General features: G+C 38.4%; 1 long non-coding RNA gene across 1 annotated transcript; it reads right to left on the reverse strand.

The window, feature by feature from the left end:
• Positions 1-327: 327 nt before the first annotated feature.
• On the reverse strand, positions 328-5,100 carry LOC141278458 (uncharacterized). Its single transcript, XR_012331210.1, has 3 exons — positions 4,866-5,100; positions 1,036-1,145; positions 328-477 (listed from the first exon to the last, which is right to left on the reverse strand). It is a non-coding gene; the product is annotated as an uncharacterized lncRNA (long non-coding RNA).
• Positions 5,101-5,561: the final 461 nt, after the last annotated feature.

Genomic DNA, 5,561 nt, shown 5'->3' on the forward strand with positions numbered 1-5,561 from the left:
TGATGCTAGATTAAAGAGAAAAAATGTGTATGAAGTGCATTGCAACAAGACTATTAGAAATGGAAGAATACAAAGCATGAAACAAGAAGCATTTTTAAGGGTTCCTAGAAGATCAGAATGAAATTTAATATTCCCTTAAAGTAAATAAGTTTTTCCCTGTTAAAGCCCATCAACAAAAGATCATTAGGAACACACTTATTAGAGTAAAAAGAAATTCAGTTTATTTTTCTTGCTGTAACAAGACTGAAGCACTCCAAAGGAACCATGAGGAGTTGGGAGATGCTTCTTACAGGATATGGGTTTGTGCTGGATGATTCAAAGGTGAGTTTAAGGGAGTGGAGGCCAATTCTGGGTGACATATTTCAGGCGGCAGGAGCAATTTTGTGATTGTGTATCTTAACAATATTTATTGATCAGATAGGAGGACCACAGTGGGATGGGCCTCTCCTTGGTGAGGTAAAGGAGCAGCAGTCATTCCTGTTAGGCAGAAGAGAGGGATGCTTCACCGTTTTTGTGGTTGCAGAGTGGCCTTATTCTGTCTCGTTCTAAATATTGTCATGGAGTGGCCTGGTTTAGACATTGTTTCTGTTCTGTGAGTATGGTTTATATTCAACTGGGAACATCACGGCCTAGCTGCCAGCAGGACTGCTTTCTCACCTGGTTTTAGGTGTATTTATTTGTTCCCTTTTCTGGAAGGCAAAGAAGGAAGTCATATTCTAGAGGGGTGCCAAGGCTTAACACTAGGGTAGAGGGTCTCCAACTGGCTGTATAAAGAACAATTAAGTTACAGAACCAAAACGGGGAACAAAATCGCCACCAAAAACCAAGGAGCAGGGCATATCAAGGAGGGTGAATGGATGTGGGGTGGTCTTGAAGCAATTCCAGAGGTGGAATGCAGCTTCTCCTTTAAGTATGTGTCCCCTCATGGCTACAAGTGAGGAGTTGGGCGGGATTCCTGTTTCCTGACTTGACATCCAGGGACCAGAATCCCTCCCCAACACCAAGGCAATGTTATCCATTTTACCTCCCTCTTACCGTCTTGTGATCTCCTTTCTGTAAGGTCTGGGTCTATATACGTAATCTTCACTTCAGGTAAAAATGGGAGTGGTCAGCTATTAACACTGGTTACTTCTGGGAAGTGATACCTAAGGGTTTAGGGAGAAGTCATTACTCTTTGCTTAATACACTCATATATTATTGAAATTTTATGAGTCAACTTATTTTTCAATTAAATTATTAACAAAAATGAAACAATATAAGAAATGGCAGTGGTGGTGGAACATGTGTTTTGCCACTGGGGATGCTCCCTGAGGGATGATTTTAGAATTAATATTTCCCTTGTTTTGAAAGGAAATTCAAAATTCACTTTTGTGAAGGGGATGGTATTGGTGTCTTGGACCTGTTCAAAAGATAATTTTGATTAAAAGCTAAAAAATCATGATTCTTATACAAATATAAAATGAAAGATATCAATGCTTTTAATTGATTCATTAATTAATGGGAGAACCAGTAAGATGTATAACCAGTTCAAGAGAATTCAAAGAGCAGACACACATAGACAACTAGGAATGCTGAACTGAATTTACTTAATAAATGTAAAACCGGTTTCTTGGAGAGAGGGAAATCAATTTGCACCTCTACCTGAGATAATTCATTTACAGTCTATGAATGAGAGACATTTGCCTGCTACCAGTAATCTACATTAACTGAAATAGTTCAAAGACAATGAAAGGCAGACACACCCATAATTATTCACTGGACAGGACACTACTCATCTTACTTGCCTGTTTTAAAGTTTTCACATTTTTTCTTGCCAGCTCAGAATAACATTTGTTAAAAGTCAGGTGTTTCTGCCCAAGACCTGTACTTATGATTATGTGTCTTAAAAGAGAAAAGGGAATTTGTCATAAGTTTATTTTGATATTTATATTTTGGGTGATAAATGACCAACCCAAAAGGACTGTAAAAAATAATTCACTGATTTCAGGAACATGTTAATGACATAATTATCAGTGAATGGTTTTAAATTTGCTTTTATTTTCCATTTTATCTTCTGGAGTGGAGCAGAGAGCAAGTATCTATTATGATAAACAGGATAATTTTAAAATTTCTTTCTACCCTGTATATAAGATTATCCACATCTGTTTGCTTGGGTTTTTAAAGTTGTTTCGTGCACGCACACACACACACACACACACACACGTACATGGGCACACACATGCCCCATTCCCTAATGGAAGAAAGCTTTAAAAATCTGATTTAATTGTAACCAGGAGTGGGTTAGCTGTGAGTCTGATACCGACCAGGGTTCTTGGCTTTCCCCAATCAGTAGAAATTGATAAGAGGCCAGTTAAGAAATTCAGGCAAGGTTTTACTGGGGGAGGGGGCAAGCTGGTTGCTTATATGGGGTGAGGGTAGGGGTGTGTCCATGGGGTCTGGCCTGAGGGGTGGCTGAGGTGTTTTGCCCATCCCTTTGGTGGTGTTGAGTGCAGGGGGCATGCGCAGTACCCTGTTTTTGCTCCTGGCTCTTCAGAAATGGTAGTTGGGTTTTTTGGTCTTTTTGTATCTTGTTGTCCAGGATTTGCCCCAACTGCACATGCATGCAGTTATTTTTAGTCCCTTATAGTTTCTTTGTTGCTCTAGGAGATGTTTGTCCAGGTGCAAGCACTGCAGCCAAGGGGCCCAGGTCCCAGCCTGTCTCAGGAAGGGGAGTGGGACTGTTGAGGAGAAGTTAATAGGAAGGGAGTCATAAAAACATGCTTATGTTCAGCTGATCCCTTTGAACAAAATTAAGGGAGTTTATTTCTCTCACCTCCTTTTCCCATGCTTTCCTTGTCATTTCTTTGCTATTTTTCATGTCACTGCAAGGTTGTGCTTATTGGGTGCTCTAATGTTTGTGTCTATAATGAAAATTAATGGAGTTTTATTTGGAAATGAAAACTTTTAAGTTTGGGAAAAGGATGAGGAAGAGAAGAGAGTTGGAAGAGAGATTTTGTAATTTTTAAAGGGAATAGCACTAGTTACTCTTCTTTCATACCAAACCAAACAAATTTATTACCAAAACAGGGAAAGGAAATTCAGAATTCCTCCTGATTATGGAAATAAGATGAAAATTTAAAATAAAATAAGAGGGACATTTTGGAGGTAGTATCAGTCAGATTCTTCCCTGTATTTATTTGCTGCACTGGGACAGTATCCTTATGTCCCAGTGGTAGGGGGAGTTGCTATGACTCAAGGAGGGGCAGTAAAGTGTTTTCTGGTCCTCTCCTTTGTTTTGAAAGAATTACCCCCAAAATTTCAAAACATTTTTCTTAGCATATTGTTCACATTTCCTCAAATGTAGACTCTGCAAAACCAAAGAAGTAGACTGTGTTAATTATGAAGACAGATACCCTCCAGGGGAGCAGTTCTGCCTCTGGTTCTAAATGCTATAGCGTCTCCTTGCTTTAGGCTCCACACATTCTTAATTCCGTAGGGACTAGTCTGAGGTTTGCTTAGCAAGCCCTTTCTTCACAGATGGTGAAAATTAATACTATAAATAAGACTCTGATAGTGTCTAGGGTGGTAGTAATTTATATTTATAAGAGCAGCTATATTCCAGGCAACCTAGAAATATCATTTGGATATTTAGTTAAGTTAAACACATATTTATTATTTAGACTGCTAGGTTTAGAGGAAAATGGAAAAATTATGCTTTCTGGTGTGAGTTATTGAAATTACAAATCTGGCTTATTTTGAAGAGCTCTCTCAACCACAGTTTGGATGAATGAACCAATGAACAAAGGACTATCATATCCCAATTTAAGTTATTATATGTATCTCACTAAATTAAAATATTTTTTGTTCCCCACATCTCTCCATAATGGTAGTTTCTAAAGAATTGCATTTGGTTCAAGGCAGTTATGGGATAACATTTTGTGATTAAATAAAGTTTAATTAGAGAGCATGACTGTGAGCCTAGGAATGTATTAGCTTGTTTCACTGACCTGCATTTGAACAACGAGATAACTGATTTTAGCCAGGTTTCAAAATGCTTCTAGTGCATTCAGAAGTGACTTTGACAATTAAACCACAATAATCAGATATTACTGAACACTTAACAATTGTACACAGAAAACTATGTGCCGATAATAACATTTATTAAAGTATAAAAAGAAACATTTTCAATGCTATAAAATATATAGTATTAAATAGATCATTTAAAATGTGCAAACACCTTTTCTGGTTGGTTTTAATGTGCATGTGTGTGACAGACCCTACATTTTCACCTAAGATTTTGTTGGGTTGATTTGAACTACGCCCTTTCTCAGAAAGCCAGAATCTACCACTTTTCAAGGTCTTAATGAATTCTACCCAAAGCAACATTGCCATCTAAGGTTAGTCAGGCAGCTCAGCAATGACCTCCTGCAAGGAAATCTAAAACACAGAGGTAGAATTTTATGGACTTTGTAGGAAATGAAAATAATGGGTATCCTTTGTTTGTTTAGGGTCCCTTTTCTGCTGTTCACAATGTGAATAGTGTTTATGTTGAATTTCTTATATGAAATTTAATAACCTGAGTGAATAACTACCTTAATACCTAAGGGACAAAGAAACATTGTTAATTTCTGATGTTACCTAGGCACTTCGTTGTGTGCCAGTGCCTGTGTTGAGTGCCACACCTGCTATTTCACAGTCATGCTTAATCCTCATAACAAGCTTAGTATTGTCTCTGTTTTTACACATGAGAAGACAAATATAGAATAGTTAAGTGACTTGCCTAAGGTTATGCATTTAGAGCCAGGCTTCTAAATCCTGGAGAAAGAGCTTCACACTTAACCATTGCTATTGTAAAGAAATAGATTTTTTTGACTTAAACAACAGACATTTATTTCTCACGGTTCCTGAGGCTGGAAGTCCAAGATCAGGGTTACACTGTGATTCAGTTCTGGTGAGGGCCCTTTTCTCACTGTGTGTCCTTACACAGTAGAAGAGGAGAGAGAACAAGTTCTCTGGTGTCTTTTCTTTAAAAGGCACTAATCCTATCATGAAGGCCCCAGCCTCATGACCTCATCTATCCCTAATTACCTCACAAAGGCCCCATCTCCATATATCATCACATTGGGCATCAGGCTTCAACATATGAATTGAGGGGGACACAATTCAGTGGATGGTAAGAGAAGGCTTCTCTAAGGAGGAGCCCTTGGAGCAGCTTCCTGGGTAAAATGAGGGAAAAGGGATAAGAAATGGCTATTTAAAAAATAATTCCTAATGCACTTGCCTCTTGGTAATTAGTTTTTTTTCTGAGGTCCTTCTACCATCAGGGCCACATCATAAGGCTTTTTATGCCAAGAAATGGAAAAGATATTCACCTGTAAAAAGAAGCTCATGAGATTGGTAAGAAGGAGGCTATGACATAAGGAAAGTTGTTTCCAGAAGGGAAAGTAAGTAGGAAGTCCTTCTGGTACTAGGAGAAGAGGGGGGCTGAAAAAAAGAGGAGGGCCAGATAAGAGTTTCTTTGCTCTTCCTGTTCTTAGGGTTGAACATGGGTTGGGTGTGGTTAAACATGTAAACAGGTTTGG

The sequence above is a fragment of the Tursiops truncatus genome, chromosome 4 (genome assembly GCF_011762595.2).
Source record: "Tursiops truncatus isolate mTurTru1 chromosome 4, mTurTru1.mat.Y, whole genome shotgun sequence".
Lineage (NCBI taxonomy): Eukaryota > Metazoa > Chordata > Mammalia > Artiodactyla > Delphinidae > Tursiops > Tursiops truncatus.